Here is a 16,657-nt window from a genome sequence, read left to right as displayed (position 1 = left end):
ACGATGGTCCCTTGCTCAGCCCAGCAGGTCTTCCTCTGAAGCCTCGTGTTCACCTCCATGATGGAGGTGGGCCCTCCTTTGATCTCCCTGCTGTCTGGTGCCATAGCCCCGAAGCCTGGTGAGTTGATGGAGATCTTGTGCCCACCTCGCTGAGCAGAAGGGGCCTCGGCCCTGCGGCACTGGGGGCTGAGGGCCAAGGAAGCTGTGTGGGTATGGTTGAGAGTGGGCCCACCTGCCATCTTGCCCTTGGTGAGGTGCAGCCCCAGGCACGCAGCAAGAGCCAGGCCACCCATCCCAGTCCTGTTGGCATGGCTGCTGGCAGCACAATGGAGACACAGGATCATGGTGGCCGTGCAGAAAGGGGACAGGAGTGGGTGCCCCATGCTGGTGGCAGCAGGGACAGGGGTCTGGGGTGCATCAAGGGGCTTCTGAGACAGCCCAGGCCGGCTGCTGCCTTCTGGAAGCTTCTCTGTCCTTCCGCAAGGGCTGCTGCCTCACGGGGCACCTCCACCTTCCCCTCACACCTCTTCCACAGCTCCCATCTTCTCCCCCTCCTGTCCATTGCTCTCCCATCTTTATTTCCTTCCTCCTGTGGTCCATCACAGGGACAGCCCTGACAGGGCCTTGCAGTGAGCAACTGCAGCTCCAAGAGGGCTGTTTCACAGGGGACCATGTTTTCCTCCCCTTGGAGCACCCTGGAGAATTTGGGTGTGCAAAAAAGGAAGATATTTGGTCAGAAACTGTTTCTGCCCCCATCTCATGCCTGAAAACATGCTTTGCCCTTCCTCCATGCCCGGTCACAGCAGCTTTCCATCCTGCTCTCCACACAAAGTTATACCACAATGGCACAAGCACATACGTGTTCTCTCAGCTGTTTCTGATCTTCCCTTTCTCTTTTGTCCCATTTTTTTCATCACTTTCCCTCCCCAATATCCTCTCCCTCTCTACCATCCCATGAAGTTCATCTGAGATGTCCACCCCTTGCAGGACTGGGCACCCCAGTTTCCCCATGGCCACCAGCCCCATGCTGGCTCCCTTGGCTCTTCCACATCTTCCCACCCAAATTTCTCTGCGTGTTTGTTCCTGTGGCCCCATCCCTCTCCCTGGGCGTGCTGCGGGCAGATGTGTGCCCACCCTGGAGAGCTGGTGGTACGGCAGAGCCAGCAGCGTGGTTCCCTGGGGTAATCTGCAAAGTACAAGTTGTTATTACTCACTACAGCAGAACAATCAGCGCGGGCTCTGTAATGCAGTAAGATGGATTGAAGCTGCTTAAGACCAGAGGAAAATGGAATCACTGCTTTACAACAAGGAGTTTAGCTCCTGCAATCCACCGCTGATGAGTGATGAGACTAGAGCAAAAACCCAGGCTTGAAAATTACTGGATTTGGGGAGCGAGATGGGGTCGTGCAGCAGAAGCCAAAATCAGACCTGGATCTCAGCTTGGCAGGGTGATGTGCCAGATCCATCTTGTGAATGCAACTCCCCACGTGTGCAGCTCTCTTCCAGTAGCCATGGAGGGGATTCTGCCCTCTTACACCGCTCAGGTGTGATTAGTGACAGTGCAGCCCTCTGGAGACCCCCTTTTTCATGACAGCTACGCTGTAGGGCGCTGGCAGCCCCCTGCAGCCATCCCACCGGGGCAGGTATGGGGTTTCCAGGCTGCTGGAGGAGCTGTGGATGGAGCGTCTCCACCACCTTTGGAACTACGTGCCAGACCACAGCCAGCACACCCCTGTGTCAGGATTCAAGGGTTGAGTGATGCAGAGCTCCTTTTTCCAGTGCCATGCAGATCTGTACGGCTCAAGCTGCCTTCTTTGTCCTTGATGCTGGTTTGTCTTGGAAGAGGACTTGGAAAACTGTCGTGGGTTGTAAAAGCAATAAGACACAGCTCATTCAGACTCCAGGAGCCAGCAGAAATGCTGTAGGTATTGCAGGCTTCCTACACTGCAGCATGGGCTGGATTTCCCCTCCTGTTGAGACAGGAATGGCCTAAGGAGGTCCCTTCTAGGATTGGAGAACTTGCTACTTCAGGAAAGAGTTGGGATTTTAAATGAGGAGGTAATAAACGAGCTGATGCTAGGGTTAAAGGGAAGAGGGTGCTGGCTGTGCTCGGCAGGGACGCCCAGGGATCTGAACAGATATTGTCACCCTGAAACAGTTGTCGAGGAATCATTTCCCTGAATTATTCCCTGACAGTGGCAGGTGTTGGTGTCCTCTGCTGACACGGTGAATTGGGAACCCATGCAGACCAACACAGGCGCTCAGCTGAATGGGTTCCTCTGTAGCTTTTCGTTCCCTGTTTGCTGGGTCTGGCATGCCCATGTATGTGTCAACAGAGAAAAGTTGCTCAGAAATAAAGAATTGCAGCTTTCCCGGTTACCGGGGAGAACAAGAGGATTAGAGCTGTGCTGCTTTTTTACAAATGGAGGTGCTGATCCTTTGTGCAGAGTCGGACTCCTACACGTTTCAGTCCCAGATACGGTCTCTTCCAGCTAGAGAGGGAAACTGTGAAGAGGAAAAAGCAATGAACTTCCACCAGGTCTCCCGTAGTGAAGCCACTGATTTCCTCTCATGTGCTTCCAGGGGGTTTTAGGTGGTGCAGTAATAAGATCTAGATTATTACATGTTTCTTATTTCTTACAACTGTAGTGTAACTCTAGCTTTCCTCCTCCCTTGCCTAAGATGAATAGCAGATCCTTTACTATTACATTAAGGCATCTTTAAAATATAATAAACTAGCTATACAAACCTTTGTGGTCTTGGGCATAAACCAACCTCTAACTGCTTAGCATTGAGATGCTTGCCTTAAATCAGCCAGTTATTTTAAATACTTTTCTGTTAGCTGTCAGGACTGTAGGCCTAGGAACATCTGGCAGGGAGGGAGCGAAGAGCATCGTGGGGCAGTGATCTCTTCCACTGGCACATCTGTATCTGGAAGGAAACATCTGTTTGACCTGGAGGTGTGAGCATAAGCTCTGGTAGCTCTGTCTGCGGGCGTACGTTTGTCAAAGAAAACCTCTGTCCATTTAGCCTGTGTTCGTGAGCAAGGGTACGCGCCGTGAAGCAGCTTACACCTTTCAGCCTTTGATTAGGTGGGAGTTGGTTTTTACCTCATTTAAATTTGAACAGCCCCTTCTTCAAATTCGGGCTTGCCCAGGTGGAGCGGCGTGGGTGAGGGTGAGAGTGCTCTCCCCTAGCTGGGATGCCGGAGGTCCCGCACCGGGCTGTGAGCGCGTGAATACACTGACCCATCGCAAGTCAGAGTGTCCTGACTTTGTTTTTTATAGCTACGAGCAGATGTTGTAGCCTCTTGAGGCGAAGTAACTCTGACCCAGCAATGGCATATGTAACCCCAAATAAATCGTGGGCAGTTTGCTCATGCTTTCAGATGTCCTGACTGCTTGTTATCCCACCAGGGGATTTGTGTTAGGCTTCAGTGCCAGACTCTGCCCTGAGACTGGGGCCTGAGGTAAGGAGGAGCTGGGGCTCCCAGCTGTCTCTCCAGCAGCTTGCTTTGGGCAAAGGGAGGTGGGTCTGGCTGCAGAGCAAGGAGACAGGCTGCAGGACCTGGCCCGAGAGACCCTGGGCTATCTCAGAGGGTTTCCAGGTTTGCTAAGAGAACATATGCTGTGGCTGTCTTGTTCTTCCAGGGTAAAAGGAAAACCAGGGAGATTTAACTGGTTGTAAAAACATAAAGTTAGAGAGCACTAAACAGACAGGTGCATGCAGGTGGTTTTTTTTAAAGAAAAATATGTATTTTCTTCAATGCTAAAGTATCACACTTTGCAATAAGATGTGTTGGGGTTTAGTTTTGCTGGTCATGAGCTCCCAAGAGGATACGCTGCAAGTACCTGCGCTCTGCTCGGGCCCACAGGGTCAAGGCGGAGGATTTTAGCAGAGAAGGATCCTCAGCTCCAGGGTGACGCTGGAGAGGGACCTGCCGGCAGTTGGGAAGCACAGGGAAAGGTTTCTGCTATTTTCTTTTCCCATGTCGGCACTCCCTCATTTAAAGCCCCAAGGTGAAGCCGGTGGCAGGCAGGCTTCAGCTGATGCCAGAGCATCTGCGCAGAGGCGTGCAGAGTTTTAACTGTCTTGGTATTCAACTGATTTAACTGCTGCAACTTCAGACCGTTAATGAGCCCCTGGGGAGGGAGCCAGGGAGGCCCAGAGGGGCCGCGGTACCGGCCCTGATCCGACCTGGACAGCTGAGCCCCTGCCCGCCACAACAGGCACGGGCAAGGCTGAGCTGTGTCCCACTCTGCTCCTGCTTGTTCTTTCTGCCTGCGCTGGAGCTGGCTGACCTGTGCTGAGAAAACCAGAGTTTCCTTGGAGCCAGCGTGATTGCCAGCTCCGTGCGCTTCTCCTGTCGCTGGCGCTGACCCCGCCGTCGCCTCCTCGCGTGCTGCGAGCGAGTATTTGCAATCTGAAAGCATCGCCTTCATTAGCGGAGGTCCATCTCCTCCCCTTTACCGTTTCACCCGCTGCTGTTGATTAAGTTTCTCTTTGCAGCTCTTCCAGGAAGCCAGGGGCCTGTTGTTTTGGAGATAGCCTTAATTTGTTTACTTGTGCATATGTTCTGTCTTGTACAATGATGCTTCGCAGCTGGTCTCGAGCAGCCTACGGCACAGGAGAAGCAGCAGGTTAAGTTTAAACCAAAGGAAGTCGCTGCAAGCTGGCCTGACGCGCTAGTCCAAGGGTAGGCACCCTGAGATTGATGTGGTAAAACACATTGCACGTATTGGTTGAGATAGCGTCTTTACATTTATTGCTGGTTTCCATCACAATATGGGCACAATAATGGTTTGCTCGTGCAGAATATCAGTTAAGCTTTAAGATTTAAAGATAGAAGACTCCCTGCCTCTGGTTTTTCTATGCAAAAGCTCTGAGAAAGGCAGAGTCAGGGGTTAAACTTGAGACTTGCCTGCTGGACAGGACTTGCAGTTGCGCTCAAGAACCAGACACAGGCAGAAACTCGGGGTTTGAGAAGTGTTGTCTGCCCAGGGTGCTCAGGAGCAGTGCAAGCTGCTGTCCCGCAGGGATGCTCACCCCCCCATGAGGCTTGAACCCTGCTATGGCATGACTGGGGTACCCCCTCCCTGCTTGCACTGCGTGTCCTGCCCTCTACCCCTGCAGAGCCCAGCTCTGCTCTGGGCTCACCAGGGAGACACCAAAATATGGGTACAGTGAAGGGATCCCGCCCCCGCGGTGGCCCTGGGGAGGTGGAGAGTGGCGCATCCTTCTGTGCTGCTTTCCTGCCCCTATAACCTGCAGAATCTGGCTCTGTCAGAGGAAAAAAAAATCATTTGGATGTTTTACTGCTACTGTAAAGCTGTTACTTCTTCCTCCTGCTCGCCCTTTAGGAAAAAAAAAAAAAGCCTTGTTTAATTTGCCAGCTTGCAAATGACTCCTAAATAACACAGTTGTCTTTGGCTCAATCGATCAAAGGGCTCTGCCCATGAGAACGGCGACGCTTTGCAGTCTCACATTAGCTTTGTTTCCAACGAATTGGATGCTTTTTTGTTGTTTTTAAATTATTCTCTTTCCAGGTTGAGGCTGAGCCAGATAACTGAATGCATAGAATCGATGTTTTGCAGAACTGATAGAAAATTAGCCAGGTTTAATAAACTTCATGCATGGCTTCCTATTGTAGCTGTATATCAAAAGGAAAATAAATGTATTGACTGGATCTGCTTACAATAGCATCTATAAGTCACTATAAGTCACTCTGTGAAATAAGCCAACTGCACACATGGTTGTGGGAGGCCATGCTGATTAGGGTAGAAAGGGATTAGGCTCAGGACACCTGGGTCCTGTTCTTGCTAATTTACTACATGACCTTGAAATTCAGGCCACGGTTTCAGATATGCCCATGAAGTTCATTTTGCCTCCTGTCTCATGGAGTTTCATTTAAGCTGCTGAGGCAGATGCTTAGTAGCTCCATGTTCTGCCCTCCATCCCCCATACACGGTGGAGCTGCTGGGACCTGGCGGTACTCCGTTCCTCTGAGACAGCTCCTATTGGGCTTCCCAGGTTCAGTTTTTCATTATGACTTTCTTTTTGGTGGTTTCTCTGCAGTCTGGGGATGCCACCGTCCATCTCCCGTCTAGGGCTGCTGGAGATTATGGCTGATGAGAGCTCTTAGAGACACTGCAGCAAAGCGATGGAGAGGTAGGACGAAGTAAAACTCAAATCTCAGGTGACTTGATTTTTGCATCTGCAGCTAAATGCATTATCTTCTGGGATCTGGGTAGAAATTGTAACTGTTTGCCCCTTGCAAATTTTCCCTTGTGATGTTTCCTGTCATCCAGTAAATGAACAGACGCATATGGAGCATCCAAACTCACTTTCATTCGTCTTCATTTGCCCTGGCTCTAATGGACAGTGGCCACACAACTGTCCTTTGGAAATTACTAGTGTGAGACCGTAACTGCTGCTCCATTGCTACTCCATCTCTCTGCACTGGAGAAACAGTTGCACATAATTGTACATGGTTTGAACATGTTGCTCTTAATCCTGCATTCATCTGCCTACAAGGGCGGCTGGCACGCCAAGCTCTGATGGCAGAGCGTGTCGGGCGCTGCCGCTGACGGAGCCAGGCGGCATCGTGAGGAAGGACAGACGGACCAGCCCTCCACACTGATCTCCCCAGGGGATGCTGAGTGCCGGGCGCCATGCAGGAGTGGACGTGCTGCCCTTTTAGATGCTTCTAACCAAGGTGCAGCTGGGCGGAGGCTGATGTGAGGTGCGAGAGCGGGTCAGCTCCTGGGTCAGCGCTAGAAAGCATCCATCTCTGGGCATCAAATGACTTCTCTGGGACTGAAACTTGCTGCTTGTACCTGGAAACACTGGGGAAAAGGGGTGATTGAGTCCTCTGGGATCAGTCCTCTTGATACACAGTTAAAACCGGAGGAAGAATCAGGCCCTGAGTTTCCTTTCCACCTCCAGTCGCCGTGCACATGGGGGCCTTACTATGGAACAGTTCCCCTGCAGCAGCTCCGCCACTGTCCCTTGTGGTGTTTTACCTCCTGCCTGAACCACTACAGATTTTTTCCTGATGGTTTGCGTGATGTAGTGAAGAAAGTAGATCCATGGCTGGTGTAAACCAGCACAGCTCCCAGAACTCTGTTGAAGCAAAAAGGGGTTGCGCTGGTGGAGGGTCTGGCCCCTGTTATTTTTGTTATCGAGCTGTAGCTGTTTGCAGCTTGTTGGATGGAAACGGCCCCTCCTTCCCCGTAATGAGGTGAGAGCTGGAGCAGGTTTCCAGCCACGCATCTGCAAGGGGAAAATAGATGGGGAGGATGAGCGAGTCATGGGTGGGTGTTATTGCTGGGGATGTTAAGCATATAACATAATTTATCGGTTAAGTAACCTTGAAACAGCATTCATTGCGATGGAGCCGCTACATTGGCACTGCAGTGGGCAGAGAGGGAAGAGGGCTCTGCTAGCGGGATGCGGTTAAGCATGCACCTGCCATCATTCATCATCCAGTTAACCCTGCAGCTAAACTTCGCTTCAAAAAATACGTATTTTCCCCTCCTTCCTCTCCCTTTCTGCACCTGCCTGCCACCGCCAGCCGTCAGCATCCCTGTTTTCCGTGGCTGCTGCGTCAGCCACCCCGCTGGATGCAGAGAGGAGGGGAGGGAGATGCTGGTGAGCATCTGGGGTTTGCTCGTGTGTGTGGCTGCCCACTGGTGATGTGTGCGCGGAAGGTGAGATCAGAGAGATGAGCACAAGGAGCAGAAAGGTTTCTGTGTCGATGAACGCAAGGGGAAAGCACTGTAGCAGACAGCAGAAATGTTTGTGAACCACAGCCACGTACGTGTGTGCGAGCGATGGCAGGGAGAGTGCAATAGGGAGCAGACGGGTGCGTGGGCACACACATGTGCGTCAGGGATGGTGCACCACACGTCAAAAACGTGCGTACTGAGGCTCAGGTGGATCTAAGCGGGGAATAAGGGTAGTGCCCCCACGAGTAAGGCCTGCTAGCAGGTGAAAATTTCAAGGAGTGAGAGTGTGGGTGTGTAAATCCCTCAGGACGCACAGGGGAAAGGGGGTGTCCCCCACGCCCGCGCAGGTAGCGCAGTGCAGCAAGGGCAGGGACCAGGGCTGCTGCCCCTCCATTGCCGAGCACAATGGGGCCCTGCTGCCGCTGGCGACTGCAGGAGCAGATTTGACTCCTGTTGCTGCAAAAATAGCTGTTTACAGGTCTGCGTTTGAGGCAAATCTTCTTGTGTTTCGACCATGAAAATGAATGTGGGTTTTGATTTATTTTTTTTTTTTATTTTATTTTCCTTTTCCGGTTGTTTTTTCTGACTCTGCAATTTCCCGCTGCAGGAACGCTGATGGGCAGATGAAAAGTTCACTGTTGGGAATTCTCCAGCTCAGCTTCGCAGACCCAACGCGTGTCTGAGCTGCTGTGCCCTGTCTCCGAAACCCATCCCTGTCTTGTCTTGCTAGATGCTCTCTCTCGTTGCTGCTGCAGTACTGGAGATAATAGCAAAGCCTCTGAAATGTTGGAATTTCCCTTCCCTCTTTAATGCAGATCAAGGGGAGAGTTATGTCCCTGCATGTAGGATAATAAGCAGTGCAAGTTTACTCTGTGTCTGTATGCAGTGCGTGGAAGATAGTTGTTATCTCTGTTTTTCTAGAGGAAGCGTGTGAGACAATACTGTCGAGAGAAGAGCGTTTGTCGGGGTGATGCTGTCTGCGAGAGGGGCTGGGTCGGGTTTGCAGCTTCTCATTTGGGCTTCAGCAGAAAATGTCTGGTTTGGTTTAACTGAGACTATTCACGAGACAAAGTCATTCTTTCATTTTCCCCAAAGTCTCCCTTTTTGTTTTCCCAATTTGAAATCCTTTTAATTTGGGAGAAGAAGAAAATAGTTATAAGTTTCCATACTGACTTGTTTCAAAATCTAAAGCATCCTTTTTGGTCTAAAGTTTTGGCTAATTCAATAGTAAACCCTTTTGTCTTACACATTACAAAACATCAAGGTCTCTTTCAAACTCATTGGTGTTTTTATTAGTCGCTGAAATTCTTGTGGAAGAGAAAAAAACGTTTCCCATCCAGCTCTTCTGTGTCAGTTAATGTGTGAGCAATCCCAGTATGAGATATTCACCGAGAAGCATATACAAATTGAACCCCTACGTGTGGTTGTCAGGAAACAAAACATGCTCAATATCTGTTTCAGACACAATTTTGATTTTTAGCAAAGCTTTTGTGGAAAACTTATCATCAAAGGAATAAAAATGACTCCTGCAATTTGGGAACAGGTAAACGAGACTTATAAAAATCCATGAAAATTCTGTACAGTCATCTCTAGGGACAATATCTCGCAAGCAAACTCATCCTTGGTGATGGGAGGAATGAGACCAGATCCTACTCCCTGGGATCTCAAATCCCACCGAAGGCATTTGCAACTGGCTCACTCTTGGGGGACCGTCGTGGTCTCCGAATCTGATGGAGGCACCAGCCGAAGCTGCAGGGTTCAGCAGCGGTTCGAGTAAGCATCTTTTATCTCCTGGGTGGTCCTCAAGCCAGAGCCCTCGTCTCTCCTTTCCCCCTCCTTTCTCAAACTAGGCATTTGCTGATGCCATTGTTTAATCCAGCCAGGGATCTGCTCCATTTTCCATGCTCCAAGGTAATTTTGGCGAGGCTGCTCTGTTCTTGCATGCCAGTTAAAAACACTCTCTCAGGCAGGTCTCCTTCCATGCGGCGTTTGTAGTCCTGTGAGGTTTGTGTGTAATAAATCTCCTCGCCTGTCTGGTTTTTATTCTGGGGGAGGCTCGTGGTGTAAAATCGCAGCCCTTCCTCTGTGTGGAAGCAGCTGACAAACAGCTCTTCTGATAATTCCTTCCAGATGGGGCCAAGCCGGCGTCTTCCCGGCGCAGAGCTCTGCAAATGCAATGGGCCCTTCCTCGGCTCTCCGGTCCCCACAGCAAGGTGGAAGAGGTCCTACCGCTGTGGTATTTCAGAGTTCAGAGAAGCTCCTGGGCTCAGCAGACCGCAGTACGTGCCACTGCTGGGAACGTATGTCCAAATGGCAAACACTGTCATGCAGCAAAGCAATCCCAGACGCGTCCAGAGTAACAAACCCTTTGGGCTTTTGGTGGTCTCCATTCCTCTACCCACTTGGTAGACCCCCATGAGCAGTGTCATGTCTCTCTGCTCTGTCCCTTGCTAATTCTCTGCATGTGACGAGATCACGAGAGGCGGGGGGGGGGGTTGAAAATGGTCATGGGCAGCTCTCAGCTCCCCGTGATGGGACAAGGAACCACCCGGCTCCATCCACTCTGCAGCAGTGAAGGCGAGCGCCGCGCAGCCCAGAGGAGCTGACAGCGGGTTGCTATAATGAGAATGTCACACCAGCTTAAGAGAGAATTAATACTCTGCCCTGTGGCTGTACCAGCGCTGGCGTGTAAGGCAGGACATGGCTGTGCTAATGTATAAAAAAGGGAATTCTTTACTGAGGCTGCAGGACACAAACAGATGCTGCTGTTTGATGATGCAGGACAGAAGGGACTGACTCATCGAACACAGCCCCTGTGGTCATGAGCTTCCGGCCTCGTAATCCTCTTTCAGAAGCCACGCTCCATCCTACAGTGCTTAAGATTTTGGTCCCCTTTTATTCCCATGGGGATCCTAGTCCAGGGCACTTGGACTTTGCTCTGAGGTAGGGAGGGATGCCTTTGCGTTCCCAGTCTGCGTTTACTCCCATCCAGGAACACCTTTTACCACCCTCAGCTCCTGCAGCGTTCACTGACAAACGTGGACAGGGGGATCTGCTCTGGTCCCCACCTCCATTTCCCCAGGCTGCACGGGCCACACACTCTTCTGGGTTTTGAAAGTGCTCAGCACCCCGCACCCAAAACCACCCGCCCTACGTGACGTGTGCCTGAAGCAACAAGTGAAACCCGGCCCCGGAGCCTGCGGGATGCCCCTGAGCATCTGGGCTCCTTGCTCTTGCTCCTGTGCCATGGAAAACCTCTCCTTTGAAGAGGGGAGAACCAAGGATGCAGTCAGTGGCTGGCAACCCCCCAAACACGCTGGTACACGAAACCTGCCATACGTCCCCCAGCTGTTGGCCTGAAAACAGCACATGGCAGGGTCGAGCTCCTGCGGTGGGTGGGCTGGGAGGAGGATCCAGCCTGCGAGGAAAACAAAATTGGTAGCAGAATATGAAAAGCTTCTTTTTCTTATTTTTCTGCCCCTGCATCCCTTTGGCACAGAGGGCTCTCACCCCTGTCATCTCTCTGCAGCCGAATTGTGCCGAGGCAGCTGCCGGCGCGGAGCCGGCACACTGCTGTGGGGACCATCACCATGTGCTGGGTCTGTACTGGCGTGGGTCTCTTCAGGTTGTGAGAAAAGCAGGTCAAGCACGCGAATGCTTTCAGGCAAGCTGTTTTGCGCAGTTCTCCAGCAAAGCGATTTCCCTTTATCATAGGAAGTTACCAGAGTGGCCAGAGCTACAAAGCAAGGATTTAAAAGCATCTATGAGTGTTGGAGTTGAGATTAAGTCCTCCTGCTTTAGGGCACAAGCTAAACTCGAAAGGAGGGGACAAGATGGAAATTTTCCTTTGAGCAGATTACGCTATAACTTTCAAAAAGGGTTTTGATTTGATAGGTGAGGTTTTGCATCTTTGCCTGCAACAGCTGATACCACGGGCTATCAGAGGGGGACTCACCAAGGGATGTCTCAGATATCCACTTTCTGTTGCATGAGAGAGACGCCTGTTGGGAGCGGAGGGGGTGCACGTGACTCATTTGCGAGGGATGGTGTGTCAGGGTCCAGCTGGGGATGCAATGCGTACTGGGGGCTCTTTTGGGGATGGTTTTTATGAGACGGGGGACCCCCCTCTCACTGCCGCATCCCTCCTGCTCCCGAGCCCCAGGTACCCAGCACAGCTCGAGGCGGACCCCAGAGCAGCCTGCCCGCCTGCGCCGGCCATGGAGGCTCAGGGCAAGGGAAAAAGCCTGGTGCTGCATCGCAATGGCCCCAGATGCCCAGGCAGCGAGGAGGACGAGACTGCGACCTCCTGGGCAGCGTGGGAGCCCTGCCCTGCTCCAAGTCTGGCTGTTCCTGCATCCCTGTGTTACAGCAGGACATAAGATGGCACAATCTCAAGGCACTTTTCAAAGGCACTTCAGTAATTCTCATTATCCTCAGCGCAAGGACCACGGGCCAGCTTTCAGCAGCACTTGGCTCCTTTTCAGGCCAAAATTTCAGTCTTCTGTTGATGCTTTCTTTCAGCTGAAGGAAGAAGGAGGTTGAGTTTTGCTTGGATTGTCCCTGGCAAAAAGAGAAAGCGCCCACGCGTTCCATGTGCTTTGCAGGCTGATCCAAAGCCCAGCGGATACATTCCCTTTGACTTCAATACAGCTTGAATTTCGGCCGACAGCACCAAATGATATCACCTCTCCGCTGAATAGCTTGTGCTGCTGCCGGCTTGAAATTGCAATGACCTAATGGTACTGGTAGTTTCTGTGATCTGTCTCCTTGGCTTCCATCCCCACCAGACGGTGTGTTTGATGAGCTGTACTGACTACCTGGAGATGGGAGAAGAGGCAAACACAGACGTAACCCCAACCCCGTCCTCCTGAGCTGCTGAAATGCCTCCTGCCCAAGGACGGGGAGCAACACAGACTCACTCACTCAAATTCTTGCCCTTTAAAGTGTGCAGCTGTTCTCAGGCAACTTGAAAAGTAAAACTTTTTTCCACCAGCTCAACTGCTGGAGATGTTTCCTCCCATCTCCAGCCCTGAGTGTGACTTGGATGGTTTAGCTCCAGCAAATAACAAAATGAAGCAGCTGATTCGCAGCCAGGGTGGCCACTTCTTGCAACGATGCTCCAAACGAGTCGATGACGCTTGATAACGTAGGAAAGATTTTCTGAAGGGCGGCAGTAAGGACGGCAGCTGCGTTGGTGTTCTTGGCTTTGCCAGCTCAGTTCTCTGCAGGTTTGTTGTTGCGGTTTGTTCCAGTTATCCTTCAGGCACGTTGAATTCCTCCAGGCTGGATCTTTATGCTTGAAGTGATGGGATTTTGGCAGGGTGTTTTCTCGTGGAGCTGGAGCAAGGCTAACTGGAGTTGGCAGACAGGACCACGTGTGCCACCCATGCTGCGATTTCAGCGGTGCGGGAGCGATGCTTGTGGTGGCTGGAGTTAGAGACGGGCCCTGCGATGTTCTTCCGTTCGTGGCAAGCAGGCGCATATTGCCAGGCTGATTCTTGCCTTGAGCCAGCATGTGTATTTGTTAGCTTTCAGCAAAGTTACTCTTGGTCTATGCTGCTCTGAGGTGATGAAAAATAGGCCCTTCTGGGTATAAAAATGTTTTCATTTTAGACTGTTTGGAAAGCAGTGCCAAGGATGACAAAAGCAAAGACCCCCCAAGCAAAGAAACACTCTGCATGAGCGTCTTCAGAGCGTTCGGGCCCCCAGTGCTGAGAGGTGTGTGCTGGCAAGAACCCCTGGGGGCACAACGCGGTCTGGAGGAGCTGTGGGTACCCGAGACACTGAGCACGGCTTCGTGGGCTGGGGCCCCTCCCCTTTGACACCACGCTGGGGTTAAATCTTGGCTATTTGGTAACCAGGGATGTGCGGCTGTTGGACCGAGTGACACGGCGACTGTGATGTGTCTCTGTCCACAGGGGCTGTAAAGACAAGGCTTCTATAATATGGCTTTTTCGCGCTCTCCCATGACTGTCCAATCCTTCCCTCCTACAAATTAGATAAAACCTACCCCGCTAAAGCCCTCCTGTTGACTTTGCCTGGGTGTTTTGAGAATTAATTAACAGTCGGCAGAATATACTGAGATCATCGGATGAAAGCGGCTATAGATATGCAAAGCAGTATTATTATGCAAAGATAAAATTTAGAACCTTTGTAAAATAAGTGTTAAAATGAATGTATCGCAGCGTGTGCCCGGCTCCGCTCAGCTCCCAGGCCCTCCCGTTCGATCACCAGATAATCCCAAGAGAAATGGGAAGAAAATGAGATTTATGGGAGAAGTGCGAAAATGCAGAGGCAAGGTCTTAAAACCAGATTAAGAATGAAAAAAAAAGAGAAGCTCTGAAAGAAAAGAACTTTTCCTCCTTATCTCTTGGAGGTCTATAAACTCCTGTGTACACACTATAAGCTGCAACCGAAGGAAGAGCCAGAATCAGGTTTCAGGTTACTCGCACTTTATTTCCTTTATTTTTTTGCACAATAAAAAGAAGTTTGTGGGAAAGAAAAAGAATTTCAGGTATAATTTAGAAAGAAAAATGTCTGAGAAGGGACACACTCCATCAACTAATTAAACATGTAACAGAGGTGCAATATTCCCAATTAACTACAAAGGTGTGCTTCCACTTCTAATTGCTGACAGTTTCTTTTGGTGCCTCTGTGCACATTAATTGTCTTCAATGGGTAGCTGGTTAGCTTGATAATGTAATGTTTGAAGTGGAGGTGGTAATTACTTCGATTACGTGGGGTTTTTTATCCCAAATGGTAGTTGGAGCTTGGGCCTGGGGTTTGGAGTAGCAGCTAAAAAAAATGAGACGGAGGGAAAATTGGAGTTTCTTCTTGGAGTTTCTTATAGGAGTTTAAACCTGATGGGGCAAAACTCTCCCATGAGAGAATTCGGTACCTTTGGTGGGGATTTCAGCAGCCCGGAGAGGAACTGTGGAGCCGGCGAGCTGTGATTTGGGCACCGACCAGGGAAGCTGCTCGAAAGAAGGTTGGAGCCAGGCTCCCCGTGCATCTGCCGCGGTGCTAAATGCCACCAGACGTGCTGCGTGACAGCCGTCCTCTCCCACGCTGGGCTAGCAGGGTGCGTACCGCCCGTTACCTGCTCGTGCACATGCATTAGCGAGCGGGGGGATGCGCGGACAGGCTGGGGTGATTCTGCAGGGCCGACCCCCCAAGAAGGAGGGGATTCCCCCGGGACTGAGGTGAGGTCTGTGCCCTGGGGAGGCAGGAGGGGGTGCAGGCAGAGGCGCGGGCAGAGGTGTGGGAGGTTCTGCAGCCTCCGCCTGCACCAGGCGCTCAGAGGTGCGTCCAACGCTGTCGCCGGCAGCAGCCGTGCATGATGGATGGTGTGGTTCAGCAGCCACAGATGTTCCCTCCATCCTCCTCCCCAGTTCCCCGCAGCCCCTGGCAGCCGGCGAGGAGGGCGGCAGCGGGGCAGGCAGCGCTGTCGGCAGCCGGCTCCCTTCCCAGCCGTCCCGCCTGTCACTTGTGCCGCTTGTCTGAATTTTTTGCTGGCGTGGGAAAGACCAAGGGCAGGAGGCTGCGCCTGCAATTCAAACCCCAGCTTCCCATCTCCCTCTCCGCTCTTGGCAGCTGAGAGCTCCCCTCGCTGGAGCTGAGGGATTCCCAGGCTTTTATCCTCTGCTGGCTGTCAGCTCTCTGGTATGAGATGAAGTCACCTCCTTCCTCTCTCCTGCCCAGTCCTGCCGCTCATGGCAGCCCACCGCGGCCACCCTCTCCCGGGCTCTGTCCTGCCGGACAGCATTCCCTAACCTTCACTCCCTGCTGCTCTCTGTCCCTTTATCTTTGCTTTCTCCTCTCCTTTCCACCCCTACGGCTGTTAGCAGAGCTGAGCCGGGTCCAGGAGGAGCATGTGTAGGAATTGGATAAGGAACAGGATGCACTGGCCTGCGAGAAAATTTGGCCAGCGCCTGTGCCAAGGCTGTCTTCGTTAGAGCGATGCTGCGGCATGTGCCAGGCGGAGGCGGGCCAGTGGGACCGCACCTGGGCTCGGCCTGGGGACCCTGCCAGCCCTGCGCTCCCTCCAGCCGCGCAGCCTCACGCTCCGTCTTCCCTCCCCTGCCTCCTCTTCCCCCTGGGTCTCTCCTGCTTTGCCCTCAGCCGGACCAAGAGCCGGGCTGAAGGGCAGCGTGTGCGTGCAGGGGGCAGGCACCGAAACGAGCCGCGTGGCTTTTCCCCGAGAGTTAGATTGCCCTCTCGTCATAATTAAATTGGGAGGCAGGAATCGATTTCCCTGGGGACGGAGGCTTTGACAGCACCTCTCTATTTGCAATAGTTTGTGAACGCCGCACGCTTGAGTGAGCGCAGCGATAGCCCGGCGAGGCACTGTCCCTACCCAGCGGCAGCTGATGGGGACAGGAGGATGATGGAGATGGGGGGGTAGATTAATTTGCTGGAGAAAACCATGGGTTTTACAGCCACGCTGGCGAGGAGGGAGGTTTATCCTGAGGTTTTTGAAGCTGAGGAGCAATGGGCATCTGTGCCAGCAGCCAGGAAGGCCAGATGCTGCCCGTTCCAATTCCTCAGCCTTCATCAGCTGGCAGTGATGGGGTCACTTGTCGGTGCAGCTCTGGGCCCTTCTGGAAGAGGTTTGCAAGGGCTTGCACCTCCCAGCAAGAGAGAGCAGCTCTTTGCTGCTTTTTAGATAATAAGGCAGATGGAGAAACTGAGGCACAGGTTCTTTATTCAGAGTTTGCACAAGAAGAACCTTCTCTAGTGCATTTTTTTCCCTGATTTTTTTCTTTTTTCCACCTTGGTCTCCTGTCTCGGGCAGGGTGAGAGCACAGCGGGGGTTTGCAGGGATGCTTCTCTCCAGTGTGCCTTGGCACGACCTTCCCATCCTTCCTCTGGGTCTCGCTGGACCCGTCAGCCCTCTCAGACGGGGGCTGTAACTTGTGCAGCACTTTGCA

The sequence above is a fragment of the Larus michahellis genome, chromosome 23 (genome assembly GCF_964199755.1).
Source record: "Larus michahellis chromosome 23, bLarMic1.1, whole genome shotgun sequence".
Taxonomy (NCBI): domain Eukaryota; kingdom Metazoa; phylum Chordata; class Aves; order Charadriiformes; family Laridae; genus Larus; species Larus michahellis.
This window is presented reverse-complemented; position numbering follows the sequence as displayed.